This window comes from Xiphophorus maculatus, chromosome 15 (genome assembly GCF_002775205.1).
Source record: "Xiphophorus maculatus strain JP 163 A chromosome 15, X_maculatus-5.0-male, whole genome shotgun sequence".
Lineage (NCBI taxonomy): Eukaryota > Metazoa > Chordata > Actinopteri > Cyprinodontiformes > Poeciliidae > Xiphophorus > Xiphophorus maculatus.
This window is the reverse complement of record NC_036457.1, coordinates 23,376,643-23,403,083: the sequence shown is the minus strand read 5'-3', so window position 1 is coordinate 23,403,083 and position 26,441 is coordinate 23,376,643.

The following is a 26,441-nucleotide window of genomic DNA, read 5'->3' as shown; positions in this document are numbered from 1 at the left end:
AGTAACAGGTCTGCTTTTTATTCCTCAGAAGGGCTTCTGATGCTTTCCTGTGAACAGGTTTGTATCTAATCAGGAAGATACACAGAAGGGTTATTATATTATTTTAAAAAAATAAAACATGATGTTCAGGAATTTATCTGATGATGATTATCTTTTTTTTATTATTTATTTATTTATTTTCTGACCTGCACCTGTAACACTTTTACACATTTATAGGCACATTCATAGTTTTCAATATTTTTTGTGTACTCTGTTAGCCAAATAACAATATTACACAGCCAAATTCATTTGTGTGTTTTTGTGCACTGACAATAAAGTAAGTCTAAGACCAAAACGTTATGAACCAAAATCAAAACATGGAGAATTGATGTGAACGCTGCCATGGTGACTTTTTCTAAGGTAAGAAGAGCCGTCCTGATGTTCTGACTGACAAGGGAGCTTCCAAAGAAATATTGAAACTGAACTATTAAGTAATAATTACTGAAGTAGAAGAACTGAGTATTGTGTAGCGGTTCGACTTCTGATCATTTTTGTCTTTACCTTAATCAAAAATAAAGAAATATATTTTCGGTCTTGGGGATGTTTTCACTTGATGCTCTGGGTAATAATTACTGTAATTTATGTACATATATTCAGTGATTTTAGAGAAGAAAGTGAAACAAAAATTACACTTCTGACAGAACTACCAGTTTGCTCGTAAAATATAATTTCCTCTTACAACAGCATGATCTGTCTCAGCTTGAAACCAGATATTTGATGTTAAATGAGGAGGTGTTCACTTGTGTTAAATTGCAGTTTCTCCCCTAACAATGCCTGCTGCTTTAGTTTGTTTGACTTGGATTAGGAAATATAACTCAGTTCAGTGCATGTGAAAAACAGACCTCCAAAACGGTGCCAGTGGGCTGCAGCCTGGTCAGCCTGCTGTGAAGTATGCACAGCGGGAGCAGAGGTTTGGAACCTTTTTCCTGAGAACCATTGTCCTTCATAAGATAGAACTTGTACTTTTTAAAATTATATCCAATTTCTAAATTTGCCTTTCGAAGCTACATTTATCTTGTATTTGGAAACAGTGATTGTGTTTTCAGGAAAGGCCATCTAAACAGTATGTCCATCATATATTTATTTTTTTTTTCATATATGAATTGTTGAATAAACATTTCTTAAAGCGTTTGATCAGAATACATACTGAAGGTCTCATAGATGTTAAAACATAGTGTGAAAGATGAGGTACACTGACAACAGCCAATAACCAGGACAACACAGATACAAAACCTTCACTGCTAAGGCCAGGTTTAACTAAATAACTGAATAGTGATGCTGAACTAAGCATGCCTGTCAATGACATTGTCACTATGAATTTCAGTGCTGATTGTTTTACTTTGTCTCTGATACATCCAGTTAAGGAGCTGTGAAAAGAGTAGTTTCACATTACTTTAGCAACAAAAACCGTTTTGCTCAACCTCAGCTACATAATGGCTAAAGCAGCAGTTTTCAGTCTCACTCCCAGAACCAGACAAATCTGTTATGCTATTGTGCAAAATAAAGGCATAATCCCCTATGTCTCTAGTACCACTTGTACTGTGAATTTGACTGACACAGATTGCAGAGGATAAGGTTTCAGAGCACAAATTTATAGCTTGAGGTACCAAGCAAAATCTGGCTTATCAGTGAGGCATAAAAAACTGTCATGTTTCTCCAGAGGAAACTTTTGTCTTCTAGCCCTTTTGACAGCATTTCAATCTCAGCGTTTTCCTAATTTTGTCACTGTAAGCAATTGTTGAAAATGCTATTTCCTCTTCCCTGTCCTCAACATTGTTGAACTAATACTATATTTCTGTCATGCATGCTGCAGGTTTAATTAATCTTGTGACCATTTATTCTTCAGAACTTTGTTAATCTTCTGTAATTATTTTTTTGTAATTGCAAAGATCTAAAAAGAAACCATGAAGCAATTCAACAAATTTCAATGAGTGAGTGAGTGAGTGAGTGAGTGAGTGAGTGAGTGAGTGAGTGAGTGAGTGAGTGAGTGAGTGAGTGAGTGAGTGAGTGAGCCTGTAAGTGGTTTTACTGGTTTAATCCTCCAAACTAAAAGTAAAGCTTGCTTTTAAAAGGGTCTGTCTCTGTATGTTTTTTTAAAATTGACTCCTGGTCAAAAAAATCAGCTGCAGCTTAGATTCCATTTGAGGACCTTTAGTCTCCAAACTGTCACTGTAGCACCTTAGGTAATTGTGCAATAGATCTCTGCCAGATGGTGACCCACTGTCAGTGAAGCAGTAATAGAGACTGAACTCTTGCAGGCTAATTTTCTCTGGCTCTGAGAGAGATTTTCCAGGAACCCCTTATTGCTCTTTGATGTAGTTTTAGATCCACGTTTCCACAGCCACGCTCTGAGCAATCATTTCCTGGGTAACTCAGGCAATGTCTACACTCAAAGCTTTCTACAGTTGTACGTCCATGGGATTTAGGGATTTGAGATTTTAGTAAACTGTCTTTTCATTGAGATCTAACAGGTGTTTACTATTTCCTCTATAGCCTGCAGGCTCATATCTTCATGTTATTTATAGCTTATGATCCCATTTCTCTGTCAGCACACCAAAGTATGTATAGATGAAGTCAGTGATGAAAGAAAGGAGTTTTGGTTTTAAAAGTCGAATATGATCACAGTTTGAGTATTTTAGGGTAATCTTCTGAAAATCACATTTCCTCTGCATTGAGCTCTGTGCCCCAGCATATCGGATCTGTGCTAGCTTTGTTTCTGTAGGGGTTAATAACATCAATGAGGCCCTCGAGTCAAAGTGAAGGTCACAAGACCTTAATATATCTGCTGCTCTTTTAAAATGTATCTCTAATGAAGGACACCAGTGTCCTCTCACACTAGTGTACACACACCTAATCAGTCCTTGTGAACCTCAGAGTCAGAACTGCTCAAGTTAAGATTTCAATTGAGAAATTCTAACTGGTCGTATTTAAATATATATATATACACTGCTCAAAAAAATAAAGGGAACACTCAAATAACACATCCTAGATCTGAATGAAAGAAATATTCTCATTGAATACTTTGTTCTGTACAAAGCTGAATGTGCTGACAACAAAATCACACAAAAATCATCATTTGAAATCAAATTTATTAACCAATGGAGGCCTGGATTTGGAGCCACACACAAAATTAAAGTGAAATAACACTACACGCTGATCCAACTTTAATGTAATGTCCTTAAAACAAGTCAAAATGAGGCTCAGTATTGTGTGTGGCCTCCACGTGCCTGTATGACCTCCCTACAACGCCTGGGCATGCTCCTGATGAGGTGGCGGATGGTCTCCTGAGGGATCTCCTCCCAGACCTGGACTAAAGCATCCGCCAACTCCTGGACAGTCTGTGGTGCAACGTGACGTTGGTGGATGGAGACATGATGTCCCAGATGTGCTCAATTGGATTCAGGTCTGGGGAACAGGCTGGCCAGTCCATAGCTTCAATGCCTTCATCTTGCAGGAACTGCTGACACACTCCAGCCACATGAGGTCTAGCATTGTCCTGCATTAGGAGGAACCCAGGGCCAACCGCACCAGCATATGGTCTCACAAGGGCTCTGAGGATCTCATCTCGGTACCTAATGGCAGTCAGGCTACCTCTGGTGAGCACATGGAGGGCTGTGCGGCCCTCCAAAGAAATGCCACCCCACACCATTACTGACCCACTGCCAAACCGGTCATGCTGAAGGATGTTGCAGGCAGCAGACCGCTATCCACAGCGTCTCCAGACTCTGTCACGTCTGTCACATGTGCTCAGTGTGAACCTGCTTTCATCTGTGAAGAGCACAAGGCGACAGTGGCGAATTTGCCAATCCTGGTGTTCTCTTGCAAATGCCAAGCGTCCTGCACGGTGTTGGGCTGTGAGCACAACCTGTGGACGTCGGGCCCTCATACCATCCTCATGGAGTCGGTTTCTAACTGTTTGTGCAGACACATGCACATTTGTGGCCTGCTGGAGGTCATTTTGCAGGGCTCTGGCAGTGCTCCTCCTGTTCCTTCTTGCACAAAGGCGGAGGTAGCGGTCCTGCTGCTGGGTTGTTGCCCTCCTACGGCCTCCTCCACATCTCCTGGTGTACTGGCCTGTCTCCTGGTAGCGCCTCCAGCCTCTGGACACTACGCTGACAGACACAGCAAACCTTCTTGCCACAGCTCGCATTGATGTGCCATCCTGGATGAGCTGCACTACCTGAGCCACTTGTGTGGGTTGTGGAGTCCGTCTCATGCTACCACGAGTGTGAAAGCACCACCAACATTCAAAACTGACCAAAACATCAGCAAGACAGCATAGGTACTGAGAAGTGGCCTGTAGTCCCAACTGCAGAACCACTCCTTTATTGAGTGTGTCTTGCTAATTGCCAATAATTTCCACCTGTTGTCTATTCCATTTGCACAACAGCAGGTGAAATTGATTGTCAATCAGTGTTGCTTCCTAAGTGGACAGTTTGATTTCACAGAAGTTTGATTTACTTGGAGTTATATTGTGTTGTTTAAGTGTTCCCTTTATTTTTTTGAGCAGTGTATATATATAGCACTAAATGATATATTCTTTTTGATATCAGTCCCACATACAGTCCATCTGGAAAGTACTTACAGAGCTTATCCCTGGATTGAGTCGAAGGGGCAGCAGCTCAATCCCAGCTGAATCCCAGAAGGAACCACTTGGGATGGTTCCTTCAGGGGAATCCAAGGCATTCTCAGGCCTGCCAAGAAACATAATACCTCCAGCGTGTCCTCGGTCTTCCCTGGAACATGCCTGGAAAAAATCACCAGGGAGGCTTCCAGAGCCACCCCAACTGGCTCCTCTCACAGTGGAGAAGCAGCAACTCTGAGTCCCTCCCAGATGACTGAGTTTCTCATCCTTTCTCTCAGGGAGAGCCAATACACCACATGGCGAAAACTTGTGTCACACCTAGTGTCCACATGTTGCCAGAGGGAGCCCACATGCTACCAGAGGCTATCCATAGATGCAACAAGCATGCACCTCTCAGCAGGGCAACACCAGAGTGAAAATGTGTCCAATCCCTCTCAAGCAGATTGGTTACAGAGCCAGAGCTATGTGTCAAGGTGAACCTTTCAACCTCACCACAAGCTCTGGCTTCTTCCCCACCAGAGACCTGACATTGCACTTTCTGAGAGTCGGCTTCTGTAGCCAAGGGTCAGACCACCAAGGTCCGCACCTTCAGCAACCACCCATCCCACATTACACCTGACCCCTTTGCCCCTCCCACAAGTGGTGAGCACATAGGAAGGGGAGCCACCTTCAGTCCTGGCTCCAGATTGGGGCCACAGTGAGACCTGCATCAGGGGGAGGGGACACTGTTTCCATTGGTGACAATTAACATAAGGGGTCTTCAGGATCTACTTTTTCTGATTCCTCACAATCTAATCTCATAATGCATATTTATTGGTTTGTCTGAAACCTTCATAACTGATGTGTGTGCAAAGTTGGAATAAAGTCTTTACAGTCTTATATACTGTCTCATATAGGGCTACAAAGGGTAAAGTTGCTCTTTTGGCTATTCATATGGATAATGTTTTGAAAATCTTTATGCTTTTCCACATTAATAGAGGCAGCAACTCCAGAATTGGACTTTAAATTTTTAGCATTTCCCCAATGTGCTTGCATAGTTGTGGATCTCTGAAAAGTTAATCAGTCACAGGCTCTGCCTCAAATAAGATCCTTGGTGACTCAATTGCATTGATAAAGTTGTAGATATGTTCAAAGTTGTAGTTTTTATGGTAACTTCACAGTTTTTTGAGATTATAAGAAAAAGTCCATTTCAGGAGCTGAGAGAAAGAAATATTAGATTCATATCCAGACATTCTCCTTTTATCACCTTCTTTAATATGGCAATCCCTTATGGGAAAATTTTAACTCGATCTTTAATAGTCAGGTAATTATCTATTCAATATCACTCAAATGTAAAAATCTAAAAATAAAATATTAAACCTATTACTTTATAGGCTTAATATTTTATAGTAATGTAACACAGAATAAAGGACCTCAGCATGTTACTACAGGTTTTCTGAGTGAAGTTTCAACATAGTGCTCTCTGTCATTATCTGTCATTATTCTCACAGTACACAATAATATGAAATGATTCACTGAAGTTTTAATGCATATCTAATTTTAATATGGCACATTTAAAAATACCTTCCCAATCTAGTCTGATGTCAAATAAAAAAGAAGATATCTCATTGTTTTATTTTTGCTCTTCGTTTTTATATTTTTGTATGGAACTTGATCAGCTGCTATGTGGTATTTTTGGCTCACACTCTGCTTAACTATTAATGTGTTTACGTGCACATGTCACCAGCAGCTCAGTAGAAGATTTAATGCATCATACAGATCCTCCTTCACTACACAACATCCATGGGGATACATTCTGCTGCCTATTAGTTCCACTTTAACCAACACCTCCCTTCTGTAGTCAGAACCTCCTGCATATTTCCAGTCCTACAATGTATGATGTTGATGTTTCAGGAACAAAGGCTACCCTGACAATGGAGCAGAACGTTGGTGTGATGATTTCCTACTGAGATAGACTTGAACAGAATAGGGTTTTTTTGCTGGTAACTTCCTAATGGACTGAAGAACTCTCTCCTGAAGGAGATGTCAAGCCAGACCTCATAACCTTGATCAAAAGACAGCATTCTTTCAACACTGTCAAACCCACAACATGGTAACCACTAAGTTACCACTGCGACTGGAAGTCTAATCCAGTGGTTCTCAAACTTTTTTCAGTGATGTACCCCCTTAAAAATATAATTTTAGTCAAGTACCCCCTGACACGGGCAAAACATTTTTGGAATAAAAAAGAGGTACAGTGCTGTAAATACCCTGTAAATACTGAATATAAAATTCAGTGTATGAACACACATTTATATTTTATCGAACTTTTTACAAAATAATTTTTCCCAAGACTTATTATGAGGAGCCTACTGATTTTTTAAAGATATTTTGAAAAGCTTCACGTACCCCCTGCAGTACCTCCACGTACCCCCAGGGGTACACGTACCCCCATTTGAGAACCACTGGTCTAATTGACTGAACAAACTGAAAGACAGACTAAGACTACTTACGACTGAACTCAGACTGAACTAAGGGATTTGGGGTACTGAACTAAATTTAAACCTTAGAGTTGCTCACTTGTTAGGTTCTGAACTTTTATATACCGGTACTTTTATTTGGTTCTAAATAACAATATAGTTTTTGCATAACATTTGTCTCAAGCTGTTCTCTCACTCAACACATTTCAAACCATAATGTTCCATAATGTTCCCACCTGAGGCCACTGGGCCCTATAGGGTAATACAGGGTTGCATATTATTTTCTGCTGAATACCTTAGATTGCAGATTAGATTGGTACTTTGAGTAAAAAAGTAGATGACTGGGGTGTGCCGTGGAGGCGGAGGGGTTAGCGTGACCCACATTCAGGCAAAACGTAGCCTCAACGCGGCTGTTGCAGGTTCGACTCCCGGACCCGACGACGTTTACCGCATGTCTTCCCCCCTCTCTTTCCCCCTTTCCTGTCAGCCTACTTTGAAAAGGGGACACTAGAGCCTACAAAACGACCCCTTGCGGGGTGATAAAAAATAAATAAAAATGTAGATGACAATAAGATTTCCAGCTGGAGAGAACCTATGAATGCGCAGAGAGATAGACCACAGGCTGGGATTCGAACCCAGGACCATTTGCTGCAAGGTAATTGTGCTACCAGTAAGGATTTTTTATTTATTTTTGTGTACTGTATGTTCCTAATCTATTGAGTCTCTGTGTTGTTGAGTTTGCCTTTAATTGTCTCCAGCTGTCCCTCATTATCCTGATTATGGACCTTACCAAGCTCCGCCCACAACCGACCCACGTGACCACAAGTTTGTTTCTATGTTTTTGTTTCTATGTAAACATGACTCGATTGGTGCATCATTTCTACCGGATTTTCACAATATATCAGCTTCTACATGGATAGAGTTCATGTCATCATCTGGGAGGAGGTTACTGGTTTCTCAGTCACAAGCTGGTTGCAAACCTGAGGCCAGCAGGTGTCAGTCAGTTATGGTAGATCTGAAATTTGGTTGATGACCTCAATATAAGAAGCTACAGACTGATAGGAGGAACCAAAGAGCTCTGTAAAGGTAAAGGCAAATCTTCTGAAGTTGGGATATAATTAATTTAATTTCACATAATTATCACGGTAGAAGCCATTTGTTTGTTAAAATGTAATGAGATATATTTGTTCTATTTGATGTTTGTTGTGAATGACGTATAACGAACGAGGTAATTAGTCCAACGTTTAGAAACTACAGCGGCTGTAATGAGCCACAGCAAAGGGAAACAAAGGTAAAATAACCCGAACAGGTGATCAACTCAAAACCACTCCTACCTTTTTACTCTCTCTCTCTTTGTAGTTTAAGCACACCTGTTACCGTGGCAACCGCCTGCGCCCGCAAGACGAGCAAAGATTACGTTAAAAACATAACATTCAGTCCGTTACGATATCAAGTTTCCAGGCTTGATATTTATTTCTCAATTATTAATCAGCGTTTCCCTGAACACAGCGATGGTTGATTGACTAGCTGTACTTGATGCTAACGTGGCTAACACGAGTAACAGTTTAGTCCAAAGCCTTTTCTGCTAAAATAAAATCTTTAGTGTATGTCAGATACAGACACATTGCATATTGATCTGTTTAGCTAACGTAAGACTGTGTAGAAGTTGTATTAGTTCTGCCATTATGCTGTACTTAGCTAACGGGAAGCTATGTGTGTTTGTGAGACGTGACCACGTAGAATGGGCATCGGCCAATGAAAAGCGGCCCTTCTGGTAAGGTCCATTACTTTGTGTGTTTAACCTCACCTGTGCCCCCTGCTCCCTGTCGGATCCTGTCGTGGTTTTGTATTTTGTCGTGTTCCAGTCTAGTGTGTTGCCAGAGCTACAAGTATCTGAGTACGTTGCCTCTTGCTCACCTGTGCTGCCTGGATTTCTGTTCCCTTTTTGTGCATCACCATTAAACCATCATTTTCTCTCTACAACCTGAGTCTACCGCGTCCATCTTTACCATCTGCATACTCAATTTATGACACTACAAACTGTGTCACTATGCAGCCCGCTAGTGAAAATCATGAACAACAATTGGTCCATTTCTTTTATAAATATGTCAAACTGTTCAGGCAAAAAGTGAGCCCCTACTGTGGTGAATAAATGTCAAACAGGTAGCATAGAACCTCAGTCTTACTTCAATTCCAATACCTCTGGTGTAAACTAAAACACGAGAACATGTCTGCATTTTCTCATGTCCTCTTCTGCATTACTCCAGAGTGTCTCAAACAGAGGCTGGAAACTTTAAGATGACTACAATCTAATCTGTTTAATTAGGAAAATATGAAATATAAGTCTCTGAAGATGACCATGGCAAAAAAAAAAATTATAACTTAGGATTTTAAATGTATGAACGCACTCAAGTTCTTCATTGGCCATTGGCAATAATTGACCTTCTTGGTCTTTTGAGACATAAGATATATGAGAATTAAGAGAGTTAATTGGATCTTTTGCAGCATCTGTGAGCCAAAGCTTTTTCTTCCCTTCTCCAACCTTATCAGAAGTGCTCGGAAGCACTGCATTCTCCATGAATAGAAAACGAAATGTGCACCATACTGTATGACAGTATGCCTCATTCATAAAATCCCCTATCCATCCATACATTTTCTAACACCCTTGTCCCTAGTGGGGTTGGGAGAGGTACTGGTCCCTATCTCTGGGCGAGAGGCGGGGTACACCCTGGACAGGTAGCCAGTCTGTCGCAGGGCAGAACAGTGACAGAAAGAACACACTTCATGCACACACACACTCAGGGAGAATTTAGAGAGACCAATTAACCTAACAGTCATGTTTTTGGAGAACCCGGAGAGAACCCACGCATGCACAGGGAGAACATGCAAACTCCGTGCAGAAAGACCCCAGGCTGGGAATCGAACCCAGAACCTTCTTGCTGCAAGGCACCAATGCTACCACTGTGCAGCCCTCATAAAATCCTCATACATTTTTAGCAACACTGCTGCTGAACGATACACAATCACCAAGAAGAACACACCTTTCATAACAGGCTAAATGATTTTACTATTGAAGCTTTAATTAGTAGCGAGTATGCTAAGTGCCATGTTGCAGTGAACTCTGATGTTTTCTGCACTTATCTAATAACATGTTACTAATTGTCTCCAGCTGTCCCTCTGTGTTTATGAAATAATATTTGCCAACCCTTCTACTTAAATTGTTCTTCTTTTAAGTTTAAATATCAACATCTTCACTTCCTCACCCTCTGCAGGAGGCGGGTATGTAACAGGAAATAGAACAGTGAACTTCCTAGACAGGCTCCTGCTGGTGCTTCAGCAGATTAGCATTAAGAGATGTTCACTGGCTCCTTAAACAATGCTGCCTTGCAAGGCCTCTTTGGATTATAATGAAGACACAATATCCACACGGCTCTGGACCTGCTGGCCCCTTTTCTCATCAAGCCTGTTCCATCTGTCCAAAACAGAGCCAGTTTGGAGGCGGCCTTAATCAGCCTCTCCAGAGGCGCCACATGAAGGCCAGGGCTACTATCAGGGTTTTTTTTGTTTGTTTTTTTAATCATGCTGCATTGTGGTCATAAAACAGCTGTAGCTGTCCCTGGGTGACTCACAGCTAGCTGTTCCAACAAAACAGCAGATAGTAAACAGTTATTTTACCTTCATTTTTCAGATTTTACAGACCATGATTCAAGTTTTCATTTTGGAGGTGATTTTTATCATTTAATCACAGGGCAGTTTAAAGTTCTTTGCTTGTTTTTATTTATTTATGTATTTTATTATTATCTTCATTTTTATCATTATTTTTTCATCCAAATTTCTTTTAATGCCAGTAGCTATGAGTTTTTAAAAGATGTACTTTGATGATGGTGTAGTAGAGAGATGTGCTGCTTTCAGCTATATTAAGGTACATAAATAATCAGTTTTAATTAATAATCACTGATTATCTTATCACTGTTTAAAGTATGCATGTATTATTTCAAAAGTGTTTCTGAATAAATTAAGAAATAAGATCTTTCATATCACTTGCTATAACACAACAGCATTTCATCTGAGTATAATACTTCAAGGTCATAATAAAACTGACTTTTAGAATGCTGCCTGACTAACATTAACTGGTTTTCATTTGGCCCTGTAACTTTACAAGTGTAGAACCTTCAAACACAAACTTAATGATGTTCTAACGATAGTCGGACATGACTGCAGCAAAGAACTGTAAAGATATTTTACAAGTAACAGGACTGGAGCAGAGACATTTAGCACTATGTTTCCATCCCATCTCTGTTCTACTTCAATCGATAAATAAATTAATCCATTCTAATTCTTCAAAGCAACAAAAGTAACTCATCATCAGTCATATCACTGCTGATTACTGGATTTTAGCTGCATAAATAAAACTCCTTGATGATTAACAAAATTCACAAATAGATAGATTATCGATAGAAACATGAGCCTTCACTGCACCTGAGATGAAACACATTCCATCATGATACTGAGTTCTAATAATGGCTTCAAACTGCAAAACTATGTTTGTATTCTAATGTAGTGGCACTACTGATAAATGCAGGGTTGCTGTGAAGTCCAATATTATTTTATTAAATAAAGCTGTGGTTCTTTATCACTGCGTGAGCTAATTGTGTTCCTCCTGAAACATGATTTCCTACAAATGAGGGTGTAAGGAAGAGAGAGGTTATGTGCCAGAAGATGCATTGTCTTCCTTTAAATGCCCCATTAGGCCTGAGCTAAAGGATTATGAGAGTCCTCATTAGTTAGGCTATTCCTCACCCTGGCATGCCATCTCTTATGGGTATCCCTGCCGTCAAGGCTCTCTGAACTGTGTTTAAACAAGGCAAGGGCCTTGTAGGAGGAAAAAAATAAATTATGAGGAATGTCTAGACCTTGCAAAAAAGTGTTACAATTTTTTTTCCTTTATGAAATACAGCAGCAAGCCTTACATTAATATGTAGTTCTTCTTACAGCCCCAAAAAAATCTTTCAATGCAGGGTAGGTTTTGTTAAAAAAGCTGACAAAGAATATAGGAATTAAATGTTTCTGAGTCATTTCACCACGGAAAATGGATGAGGCCGGTTCTATTTTTACCCAGTAATTAGGAACTGGCTCACATAATGGCAGTTATTGTGAAAATGTTCCAAAAGAGGATTAGGTTTCAAATGGAATCAAAAGGTCATTCAGCTTATTAGAATTCCACAAGCCATCCAGAGTATGAACATGCTATAATATATGTCACTAAAGGCAAAAGGTATTTAGGGGTTGTGGTTGGATCACCTTCTAAAAAGATAAGAAGCAATTCAAGTTTTTTCCTTTAGTTGCTGAGCAACTAAAAAGGATTCCCATAAAAGAGATAAAATACACAAACGTTTCTAAACCATTAGCAAAAATTTCTGTACAGAAACACAATACATGAGCAAAAATATCTCAATGCTTGAGAAATATTTGAGTTCTTACAACATCTGTTGAACGGGTCAAATGAATGGTGATACTCTTACATCCATATAAATCTCTGGATGACTTAATACTGAGATCTGTCTTGAATTTAAGTAACTCAAACACCAGAGCAGGTATATAGCTGCATTCATTTCCTAAAGAGCCAACTCTTTACACCCTAAAAAGACAGCTTTACAATGGGGAAGTCTATATTCAGAATAGAAGTGATACTGAACACATAACTGCCAACATTTTAGCCCAATTTGGATTTCACATTGCTTACTGCCAATCTACAGCTAAATAAGCTGTTGTTGTCTTGAAACTGTCAACTTAGTGATATATTACAAAATCAAAGACAGTTCAACATTTTCACTGTTAGACAGCGCTGTTAGAAATCCTTACAGCGCTGACTACACTTCCTTTACAAAGGGTTTTTCTTGAGGTCTAGCTAACCCTTAAAAATGGCAAAGTGCTACTTGTTTGGATTTGGGTCGTGTTGCTGCTTAATTCACTTCTCAAGCTGACAGCAGCTTCTCTTCTCAGAGACAGCTACTGCTGAATAACACAAAGGCAGTGGCTCAATGTAATGTAAACTTGTTTAACACATAAATATACACTATTTGCTTGATGTCAAAAAAGGATGTCATTCACTTTCAGTAATATACCTGAATTATTATGGTTACAGTAAACAAACGTATCCATTTGATAAGTTTGTCTTTCAAAACTGTAATTAGACAGGAAAAAGCAGCAAACCTTTGGTTATATAATATAGCATAGTTCATACAGGATAAACAAGTGAGATGGTCCAGCCTGGCAGTGAAAAACACCCAATGATAAACAAAGAGAAGCAGGTTTAAAGGAGAAACAAATTGTTATCAGACAGCTCAGAGAACAAATAGTGCTTATGCTCACAGATCAGAACTGAAAAATGATGTGCCCCAAGTGCACTGCTCTCTTACAAAATATGAGACATATTCAGAGAATTACAAAGACAAATACAGCAATTATGCAGAAATGTCGTCCAAATCCTGTTGAGACAGTTGAGAGGCGTAGCTTCTTTCTAGATGAAAATGCAGTTCAGTTCAGTCATATGCAGGTGAGGTGACAGATCATCTGTCCTGTGGAGAAATAAACACAGATGGGAAGGTAGGATTCAAGATAAGCATTGTTTTTAATCCTACATAAAAACATGAGGTTTGCAACATTAAATCAGAAATGGATACCGACATTTGATGCAATGGTGTCACTAACTAACCAATCAAGTTGCCATGTGAGTTGGAGTTGGGGTTGGACCAAAGTGCAAAGTTTGATCTCAGACAAAGACTTTATGAAATAAAGATTTCATTGATTTCATAAAATCAGGGAAAAAGCCTTCCACAAGAATCTGATCCTATATGAAGTTACCCTCTAAACCTAAATTGTGAGTTTGGTATAAAGTAACAGCCCTAGATTTAAAATGTTTTTATTTTGTACTATCTTACCAAGATAAATAATCTGGTTTTACCAGTGGACTCTTACTCGATTTTTTATTCAAAAACACTAAAAGCATTGTTTTTATTTATGTAAATTTCGCTGCTGTAACTGCAAAATAATTTCCCTGCTGGGATGAATAAAGTAATTCTATTCTATTCTATTCTATTCTATTCTATTCTATTCTATTCTATTCTATTCTATTAAGCTTTCAAAAAGGTTCAGACACAAAACACACATTAAAACTTTCTGAAAAGCATATAGCCCATTACGTCTGGCATAAAAATACAATATTTAGAGAAAAATAATCTCATACCACCAGTTGAACTTGGTTATGGTAGTCTAATGATCTCGAGCGGCTTTTGCTGCTTCAAAATAGACAAAACAATGATCAAGGTTTGGGATTCTGTTCATGTCGGAAATCAATCCCATGTAGATTTCCAACTGTTTAAAAACTCCTGCTTTTTCTGAATCTCCCCCTTCAGGAAGTCATAACAGTGCTCCTCTATTACTGGCTAGTCTGAAGGAGCTGAAGCGGGCAGTCCTGGAGGAGGACTGCTTTGTGAGGTGTAAGCTTGGGAGCCACAGCTTTGAGGAGGAGCTGCGTCTCGGATGCAGCACTCGGCTCCAGCAGGCGTTTTGCACAGCTGAATGATTCATACAGAAGATTAAATGATTTATCAAACACGACAACATGCATGAATAAATGAAGGCAACACTCAACGTTTGTTTTTGATTAGGGAATAGCATAAGGTAAAGCTCAAAAATCTTGCTTTTACATGGTACTGCACCTTCAACAAATATGTAAAAAATATTTTTTATAAGTTCTTCACATTACCCCAGCAAAATTTGGACATGTTTTTTTCCTCTCGCTGTACACAAACCCAATTAGAGTGCTATGTGTATGATGACAATAAGCTGTGTGAAAATATTTCAACTAGTAGTTGACATTATTGGCTGCCAAATTGCTTTATTTCTATAAAATAGTGAAGATGATAAATTTATAGTTCTCTCCATTTTCTGAATCCATGCTTAAAAAGCAACACTTTTCATGAACCCTGAGCATAAATTATGACATTGACTGAATTGTAGTTGTTGTGCTGGATGTTCTGCAGCTCCATGCTTCCTGGCAGGGACATAAGCTCCATTATCCTGGTGCTTACTGAGTGCTTTTTGGAAGTGGGTTAGTTGTCAAACAGCTCTGAAAATCCTTCGCTTTTGGCTGTTCTTGACACTCTAGTTGAACCCATCCTATTAACGCAGGATTACTGTGGAGAGGCCATGTCTCCTTGACAGGGGAATAGAGCAGAACATTTGAGGAGGGATGATTTTATCTTGTGGTTTTTAATTGCTCAAGCATCTATTTATGTACTTTCAAGATGTGCCAAGCAGCTTTATAAATTCCCAGAGAAGAAAAAATCAAGGTTCAGCAGAAATAGCCATTATCACATGCTAATGGGTTTACTGCTGTAACATCAAAGAAAGAACAGAACGGTCTTAAAAGAAAATGTTTCCTGAACATAGATGCAAAATGTAGTTCTTTCAAGGCGGCATTTGTTTTCGTTTTCTGCAAAGTGAAGAACTTTGCAGAAAAGTTTCCCTGTGTCACTTCTGTGAACAAGTACCTGATTAATTGTGCTGCTTTCTCCTTGCAGCTGATTGGCTGGAAGGGGTTTAAAAGGAACAAGCCCCACCCACCAGAGGAGCGAGGGAGTTCAGATGAGCAGCCTGCTTGTTCGCGTCACTCTGAGCCGCTCCTGTTTTAACAGATGCCATTTTCTTTCTTAAGTCACGTATCTGTTAAACTGTTTGGCCTGGGAATCGTAGGCTAAGTTGGGTTTTCCGGTTTTTGGTTACAGGGTGAGATTCTGAGGCAGGGGAAGGGGAGCGGCTGGTTTGTGACTTCTCCCACTCTTTTATTGTGGTTGTTGGGGCCTGCCATGCAAAGCAATGGCAGGAACCTATTATTCTACACCTATTATTCTACACCCAACAAGGGTTTCTTTATTCTTTATTTTTCTTCCGTAACCGTTAATGCGGCTCATACCGCTGCGTGCACACCTACAAATGTGGTATCAAAACGTGCAGAAAATTCATGCCATTGGAGCTATTACTTTTGGTGGGATTCGGGGTTACCATGGCGACATAATTCGCAAAAAGCGACACATGCGGAAAATTCACGCCATTGGAGCTATTATTTTTGGTGGGATTCGGGGTTACCATGGCCACATAATTCGCAAAAAGCGACACATGCGGAAAATTCACGCCATTGAAGCTATTACTTTTGGTGGGATTTGGGGTTACCATGGCGACATAATTAGCAAAAAACGACGCAAAAAACCCCATTATAAGTCAATGGAGCGAGGACAGAAAAATCCTAAAATTCACCTATTTTTGAGGATTTTCTGTCATCATGAATTCACGTAGAAATGCCATTCAAATTTCATGTTGTAGACACGTCCGTGATCTCTTCAAAAGTGAAGACGGCTCGTCGATACCCATTACGGTTTGTCCACAATTAGTCTCTAAGTGACCCAAAGTTTTTGATTTTTCCAAAAATTAGAGTGTATCTCAGATCAACTGCCCCTCTGCTAGAGTGAGAAATGAAGAGAATTTTTGACCCCAAATCATTTTTTAACTCGCCCTCAGGCCCACAAATATCTCACGATTGGTATCAAAATCGGTCCTGACATTGGACCACGCATGCCTGTTCCGGTAAAATGTTTTCGAAATTCATCTAGGCCTTACGGTTTTCTGTTACGGTGCTTCAGAGCAAAGTCATGCGACAGGATTTTCTGAGGCTCTCTCAGCCTCTCTCCCATGTATTTCCATGTATTTCTCTAAAACTTCAGATCTGTGCAAACCATTTCTTTCTCTCATCGCTGTTAATGCTGTGAGGAAGGTAGAGACATGAATCTCGGGACTATTGCAGACGACAAATAGCCCTCTGATACGCTTCAAACGGTTTTCGAATTTGTATTACGGTTCCCGAATGGAAAGGAGTTGTTCCCAATGCTTTTTTTGGGTGAAACTGGCTGGCTCAAACAGACAATTGTCTCCCCCAGCATGTCTCACTCACAGCTCACAGTTGGCTGAGACAATTATTTACCATAGCAACGGAACTCAGGAGGCTATTGGCTGCTGGTTAGGAGTAACTATGGTGGAAGACTCAGTTGAAACACATCAGGACTGAACTGGCCTTTAGAACTTTGACCGTTAAAATGGATTAAAATGTTTAGATACTTAAATAGCAAATTGTTACAAGAAAATGTCACAGAATATTGCCTACTAGCATAAGGTAAAGTTAATGTTAGTCATAAAGTAAAACTCACCTTCGCATCTGTGAATGTATAATGAGGCATACATCTTAAAACCTTTCTTCAGCTTATTTGTTGGGACTTCAGATTGATGTTCATCATTAATTGTTACCTTGGACAAGCCCTGCAAGCAACTAGTGTAAAATGACATTTTCAATAGACCGGAAAAGACCGAGCCGCTTTTCGATGAATGCGGAAGATGACGTGCAAAGAGCCCATTGAATTCTACTCTGAGCTCTTTTGCAGTTAGTTTGGTGATATTGCTTTCATCTTAACTGTGTTTATTGAAAAATAACTGCATTGGCTTGTGCTGATGCTGCAGCTTTAGGTAAACGCGTGATTATTTATGTCATCTAACATTAAGATAAATATTCCTAAATATTAATTAGTGTGTCTTTATTAATTTAACTGTGAGTGTACAAGGAACCATACAGTTTGTGTGTTTGTTCTCAGACCTGTAACATTATTTAATATTTCAATGTGCTTCAAAATATTTCTAATGTTTTTTATTGTCTTTCTGACCGGCCCAAACTGGCGCCTTCCTCACTCTTGTTTTTGTGTTTTTCAGCTGCTGCTGTGCAGTTTGACCCAAAGATGACTGACAAGGACTGCAGCAAAACTGTCAAGAAGTGGCTTCATTATGCACCAGAGCGGGAGGAAGGCATCAAGGAACCAGTTTTCCTTGTGTTATTTGCATGCAATCTACACAGTCAGCTGCAGCTTTCCAAAAGAAATGTTTGCATTTCTTGAGGAAGATTAGGAGGCCGTCAGCTCTGTGATGGAATACTTTACTAACTTTATTGTTTCTAAAAGTGAAACACATATCTGATACTACAACACATTATATATTTCTTAATGTCAAGTGTCCTGTTTTATTAGTATCGTCATACCACCAGCTACTTACTGAGAATCCATTAGTGGATAATGGCCCTGTTGTTTTCTAAAGTCCCAAAGTAATAGAATACTTTGGAATACTTTTTAGACTATTGAATGTCAATGACTTTGTTTCTCATCTTTTAAGATTTCTTTAGATTTTAGCATGAAGTTTTGTTTTTTAATTTCCTTTAGCCAACTTAATGTTGTGACGAGATTCAACCTGGTAAGAAAAACACTGAACATTTTATTAATATCTGGTTTATCAGAGATTATTTGTAATGTAGCAAGGGGTATGATAGATTTTTTTAAACACACGATCATGTTGGGTTTTTGAAAAGGCATAATGTCAGCATCTGCACTAACTCTTTGAAGACATAATAATTATGGATGTAAACTTTTGATTTAAAAAAAAAGACATAAAAGATCTCAGAATATTTGTCAGGTTAAAAAAAAGGTGTGGGAACCTTAACTGATCTGAATTGGTCTAACATAATGTCATGAAGAAAAAAAAGAGTATTTTTATGCACTTTATGATGTGACTGGTCAACTGTGCTTTTCACAAGTTCAGTGAAAAACAAATAAACTTAATGCAGGAGGTGAACCCAGGAGTTCATGCTGGTCACCACCAGTGCCAGACTGCAGATCATTAAGCAAACGTAGCTTACAACATGTACAACATGAAAGCAGTTGGCAAAAAAACAAACAAAACATAAGACATACGATTTTTTATTTGTCTTTTAAAATCAATGTTTTAGAGTTACTAATGAGTATGATGATACCCTGGCAGAGATCAGCATAGACTAGTGATGACTGGAGTACTGGGCAGAACCATTCTTCTTAAATGAAGGGATGAACTGAACAGCTGGTTGCAAAATTAAAGAAAAAGACAATTTCAAGATGAGATTTGCTTAATATTTATTTTCATGTGAAACAATAGATGCATATTTGTCAGGTCACACAAATGACCTGATACAAATTAAAGAATCCTTTGTAAAAAAAAAAAAAAAAAAAAAGAAGAAAAAAAAAGCTAAAATATAAATTTTGTCACTTGACTCCAATTTTATCTACACTGGTAAAAAAGTCAAGTCTTTTACTCTCCCTAAATGATTGTTGCTCTATTGTGACACAGCAATAATATAATTTATGTTTAACTCTCTGGACACACTGATGAATCAAAATCAACACTTCGCTTTTGTTTCACTCACTAACTTCACACTAACAAGCACTGTGGGGGCACAGGTTGATTATCGCACATCACAACTACTAATGACATCAAGTAAAGGGGGGAAAAAAATCAATTATGTTTCTCATAATGTAGTTGTGCTGCAGTGAGAATAAAACACCCTTTTAAAAAAGCATTAGAGCTCACACCACAAACAATTATAAGCCATCATAATGTACCCAGGATGATTTGCTCACATTACAGTTTCAGCTTTGTTCTGTTGAGTCTCATGTAGGCAATAACTGATGTGAATCTGGTGGAATGTGGGTCCTTAGGGAAGCAAAGACGATCTGATGAAAACCACCTCTTTGTGCTCCTCAGTAAATGCTAGAGGACATGGATACCATACACTGCATGCATTATCTGGATGTAAAACTTGCAACTACTTTACATTTACTGATGAAGCAACTTTTATGAGGAATTACCTAAAATGTTCTCTTTTGGACCAGCTGGCACACAAACATATACAATTGATTATCAATCACAGTGTTATCTACTAATACGATGATTTTTGCAGTTACACTCAGCAATGGAGAACATCCAGGTTGTAGTTTTGATGTATTCAACTAAAACCAGATATTTCACTTTGTTGCATACAAATTCACTGCTCCGATTAGGTAATTATGTTGTTATACAGATAAGGTATCTATTTTGGTGTATTTAAGGTAAGGTATATTTTACTTTCTCATGTTTTAAACAGCTTTTTGGATTTAGGTAATGCAGTCAAAAGATGTAAACTAACATCTACACGGGAACATTTTTTAAAAGAAAATTTGAAACAAAGAATAAATCCCACCATCCCATCAAAAAAAGTCTGATACAGTTCTGGAGTTTCTCACCAGACAGCACAAAAAGTACAGGTCCAACAGGATGTTGACTCAAGCTGCAGTTCCTCTTCTTCATAGCATCAGAGATGTTCTGTTTGCAGGGTTGCTCTATTACAGTCATTCCACTCCAAAGGTTGACCTGTGTTCTTGGCGCTGTTCATGAGTAAACTCACAGTTTCCCTCCTTCATACAGCTCTGTCTGCTGGTCCACTGCAACAGTTGATATGTTGATTGAAGTTTGCAGTGGGAAAAAAAAGGCAGATGATATATCCTTTATTTAACCAGGTGGTGCTCATTGAACTTAAAAATGTCTTTTTCAAGAGAGACCTGGCCAAGACTGGCAGCAGCATACCTGCAATTACAAATCAAAACTTCAGATAATAAAACTCAATGAAAATACATTAAGAATCATGGGTCAATTAGCGAATGCAGTCTGCTGTCAATCAGATCGCTTGCACATGTGGCATACAGGCCATTTTGATGGAATAGTCGGGGTAAATTAATACTGTTTTGTGTTTATTAATACTGTTTTGTGTTTATTAATACTGTTTTGTGTTTATTAATACTGTTTTGTGTTTCGTTGTGTGTTATTTACTAGTGGTGTCGCAGGTTGACGTGGTTGCGGAGGGGGTCAATATCACTCCGCCGTTGCTAGGTAACGATGGTTGTGGAACGGTGGGGAATGTGCTTTTTTTTTTCTAACGGCTGTTAGGAACGAGACCGCTAACGGAGTTACTTTGTAACAATTATTAAATTAAAATGTTGCGGACTCAATCTCAATATCTCTTTTGATTGTTTGTCACCGTTACACACACAATATACAGTTTAGCCCTAAAGGTCAGCTGTGATGGACTGGTTAAAATGAGTTTTGTAGCTGCTCTATCTACAAAACCGATGTCGGACAGACATTGGAGGTTACGGATTGTAACCGCTGGGTTACCAGTTTGAACACCTCCTATACAAGTACAGGCCATTGTCAATTTGAAAGAACCATTTGTCACCCTGCCGTTAACTTCCTGACTGGTGTTTTGATTTTGCTTCAATTTTTCCACATAATGTTCTGCCATCTTAATATTTCACAGTTGGAATGGAGTTCACAAATTTGCAAGCTTCCTCCTTTTTGCATTAAAGTGTTTGATACTAACTGCATTTGCAAACACAAATCTATATTTTTATGTTGCTATTGTTTTCTTCAATGTCCCTCAAGAAAATGTGTTTAAATGATTTAAATCAATGCTATAAATCTTCCTGTTTAGAGCTGTCTTTGATTAATGATAATGGAGACACCGATCAATCAAATCTGATCAATATGAGATGTATATGCAATGATTATTCTTGATTGTATTTGACAAAGCAATGTTTATTTCTGTTTCATGCTTGGTCACTTTATTATGTTTTTATCATGTAAATCACTTTGAACTGCTTTGCTGCTGAAATGTACTGTACAAATAAACTTGACTCATAAAACCATTTAACCACACAAACTGGAGCCTTTTTAACTTCTTGTAGAGTGCAGAAATACTGTGTGGTAGTTTTCTTAAAACTAAAAGTATGACATTCATAAGATGTTTTAAAAAATGTGGATGGAGAATATTCCACTTGGTCTACTTGAGAATAAAGTTAGATGGAAATGAGATTAAAATATTTTTGCATCAGCTTGGTGACACTGATCTATGTTTGCTGTGTGCTCTACTGTACACTCACCATTCCTTAATAAGCTATGTGCACAGAATTGAGAAAAAGTGATTCTGATTATATTTTTCTACTGCAGAATGTTGTGATTATTTCACAAAGACCTCAGAAAATATGGAACTAGATGAACTTGCAGCTTCACAGTAATAGAACTGCTCTTAAACTGAACCAAAACGTTCCTTTGTTTTCTTCCTCCTCCATGGAGACCCTTCCCTCACAGATGCGACGATGTTCAATGAATCCTCCAGTCTTGTTCCAATCATTCATCCTATGTTGGTTTAGGATGTTTCCAGTAGCAAGACTCTCTGTTGCTTCTTTGTAGTAGTTTGAGAAACTTTCCTTTCTGGAAGTTTTCTAAGTTTCTGTCAAATGTTCAGTAACTGTGACATCAACTCCCAAGTGTTTCAGCTCAGAACAGCAAACTGTAAACAGAGAACACCAAGAGTTTTGTACTAATTACACACATGTAGTTGGTCAAAAACTGTTATGTGACTTTATCAGTGTACAAGCTATTGTCTCTCTTCAGCACAGGAGAAACCTCCAGAGCTAAACATAGCCAGTCGTCCTACTGTGGCAGTAACAGAGATACCTGCAGCTCTAACAGTAATACCAGACAGAAAAAAGCAGCAGTGTTTGGTCTTGAAAGAGACTGGATCAGGACTGAATCTCCTGGGTTGTACTGGCGCTAGTGAGCAGTGGAGAAAGAGGCAAACACAGTCCTGAAATGATTTATTAAAGAAGTCCTTAAAAATATTACCCAACAATTAAAAAAGAATGGTCTTTAGATCCTCTAAATGTCCAATGGCAATAAAAGTTGATGAGCCGGAGGGAGATATAAATAGAACAGCAAGAACCTAGGAGAAAAAAAAAAGTTCTCAGTAATGTACTTAAAGCGTTCAAGGGCATAAAAGGTAACTTAACTCCCAAGTACACCAACTAAAATATCCCCCATCTGTGTTTTGTTTCCCACAGTTTGCACATTTCACATTGGTGTTTTTTTCTTAAGAATCTTATTTGACTAAGGTTTTACTAAAAATAATATTCTAGCAATAGTCTAACCATCTAGCGATGGTCCCAGGTGGAAGGCACAAGAGTCAAATTACATAATTATTCAATAAGTTACAAATTCCTCACAACAGTGAACTTTACACCATGTGGATTTGCGGCAGGTTTGTGGACTAAATCTGCTGCATGGAAGTTAATAAAGCTGCCAGGCACAGAAAACATCCAGATGTATGAAACTGTGCATACAGCTTCATACAAGTGCTTTTTCTTTGTATATGAAAATCACCATGGTATTGATCTTACATGTGGGATTAATGGAATCCTCCCTAAATATGCCTCCACAATTACACATGCAAATAAGCCTGGTGTTAATATCTAGGTTGCATGACAATACAGCCTGTGTTCCCATGGGAAGAAGTGGAACTTAGAAGTTAAAACCTTACAAAAATTTTAAAGAATCATTGATCACACCAGACTGGCTTAAATAAAATAGAACAGAAAAAGACAAGGTGAGCAAACATAGAAGGAACAAAGAGTAATCACAATAAATACACAGAAGATCAGAGGAGATCTTCCCCACTTGAAAAGGACAGATGTATCCATGCAGTTTTTCACAACTGGATTCCACTCAAAAGATCAAGCAGTTATCTTCATTTATCTCCCATTTATTTACCAGTGTGTCAGGAAATGTTCTTTAGTTGGTCCAGAAGCTGGTAAGACCCTTTTAACAACCCCAAAAGAAGAAACAAATACTAATGTCAATGTATTATTTAAGTTTATATGATTTCTTTCACTCAAACTGTAAATAAAAAGGGAACTTCAGAGCAGCTTGGGGTTGATGCAGCAGTGTTGGTTCCCATTCCAGTGATTTTATTCTGTCAGAGTTCACTCAGATTTTCTCTCTTTTCAGGGACACCATCCGCTCCGTGTTCCCTGACCGCCAGTTCGGGCTCAGTGACTATCATTTAATATTGCTCAACACAGCGATTCGATTCCGGGACATGGGTTTTAGCAATACCCTGTCCTCTTTGCTACCGAGGCCTCAGGTCACTCAAAGCTCCACTGCATCTTCGCTGGATGCATTTCTCTATCATGCAGTCTTTGCAGTGCTTCCTCCCACCTCACCACCGCTTACACTTCTGTCTTCAATCGCCTGCCTCCTGCTCTCCCCCTCCTGCTCTGATCACTGAGCCCCTTCCCACCCAGTGCAGATCAGATGCCCCTCTCTCTGGGGGAATCAGCAAATGTAGTCGCCCCCTCCTTTACCAGGATGTGAAATAATTTTAATGACCTAGGCAGCTCTGTTTCCAGATGCAGGTTTTTGCATTTCTGCTTACAATATTTAATTTCCATCAAATGCATGGTTTGTATTTTGTTCAACCATGCATGTTCTTTATTTGTGGACATGTAAACTCTAAGGGAAGGAACCTTCTCTCACTCCCTGCCTGAGCCAGAAGAATCAAAAGTCAATGCAGTGAGAACAAACATATTTGTGCTTGGAGTTTTCTCAAATATCTACCTTGCTTGGAGTTTTTGTAAATAAATGTTCTTAGGGATACTAAATGTTTTTGTGTAGAAGTCAGACCAAAATGTATATCATCTGCCAGACTTCACCGTTAGTTGGAGAACATGTGGAACAATTAGTTTTGTATAAAAGACGCTGACATTTCTGTATTTTATTTTGTAGTGCCTCACCAGCCATCATGGAAAGAAAGAAAATATATAATCATAAAGTAATTTAAATTGTTATATTCATCTGGTGGTTTGTACTAAAAAATATTTATTTTTGAAGTAGCTTCACCAATTTCGATTTTTATTTGTTCAAAATCGCTGAATTTTCTTATTTTCCCATTCAAATGCTTGGAAGCGATGCCGGTGAGGCAGCAGCGAGCTCTGCCTCACCTTGGATTGCGCAACCCCTGGCTCTGCGCTGGCTGCTAAGCGGAGAGAGCATGTTGCTGTACGGCGTCAATAAAATGGTTTAAACAAATTTAATATGTGAACTTATTTCCAATAATTTAGCTTATGTATATAATGTACAGTGCTTTTTGTCACCAACTGTGTTTGTGTAACGTGTTTCGTGTAATGAGCGATTATAAACGGCAGAGAACAGGTTCGAGGTGAGGCAGGCAGTTCTCTTGCCTCATGGCAGGGGGCGCTCAAGATCCCAGACGTTCGTCTTGTTCACTCCTCAACTGCCGAGTAAGTGACAGCGAGCTAGGCTAAACGATTCGGGAAGCAAGTCAAGTGCAGCGATAGATTTTGTGAGCTACAGTTTGTATGTGTAAGGATGCAGAAGTGAAACATAACCTGTAAACTGCTGTCAATCTATGCATCTATTTGCAAATCTGATTCTGATGACGTCAGTGCCTCACCAGCTATGAACCTCACCGCACGTCACTGCTTCCGGGTCAGTTTGCTGCGTTCTCAGCATGTGAGACCGCATTCATGTTGTAGTCTTGAGAAGTGATGCTCCGAGTGTTAAGTTGATGACGGAAAGTAAGTTACCGCATTTAGCGTGCTGTTTATTTACGCTAGATTCAGTTTGTTATATGTTTAAATATATATGTTTAAACTACGGGAGAACAGGTATGCGATGTTGTGGGGCGTTCTGAGCGCTGGGAACTCAGTTGAGCCTGCTCAGCATTCATAGGTTTACCTTAAATCTTATTATTTGTAATTGCATTTCGGCCAGCAACTGTTATTGCTTTCAATTGAGTTATTGCGGCAGATATAGTAATTAAAGGCATGCGCTGCCAGTTGCCGCCGTTGTGTAGGGATTTTATCTGACCACATGATGGCGCCAAAGTGCCTCTTATGTTAAATCGAGCCAAAGGGCTGTCTGCGCTCGTGTCTTTTTCCACTGAAGTTGCGCCTAATGATGTAACCTCTACGTGAATTGAGTTATTTGTGTATGTTGTGGATTTACATGCAAATGTGGATGGTTGAGTTTAATTCTTATTAGATATTTTGTTTGAGTTTGTATTAGTGGAACCTCTATTCCTGTAATACATTAGCCTAATGGCAATTTATTTGTTATTACAGACTACTGGCAACACTGAGCATCACGACGAATAAACCAGTTCGCATCTAAGTCAAGTTTGATCTCATGTCCTCCTTCCTGTATCCTGATCGATACACCATCCTGTTTGCTGCAAATAACCTAAGAACCTAACCTAATTAACAAGTTTATTTAACAAGATTTATGTTTATAGGGCTGTAAACATTAATGTGTTAAAGCATGTGATTAATCTAAATTGTTTGCAACATATTACATAATGCAAATTAATCACATTACCTATTTTGAATTAAAAGCCTCAGTCCTGCGGAGGGATACTTCAAAGCAGAGTGCTGCATGTTCTTGTACTGTGGTCAAAAATACGGGTGAAAATGTGAGTGACTAGATGGTGAGGAGCGACAAAGTAGTGTGTACAGCGGCAAATTTCATTGTAACCCTTTAACTGTCACCCTCAAAATGCTACCTATTAG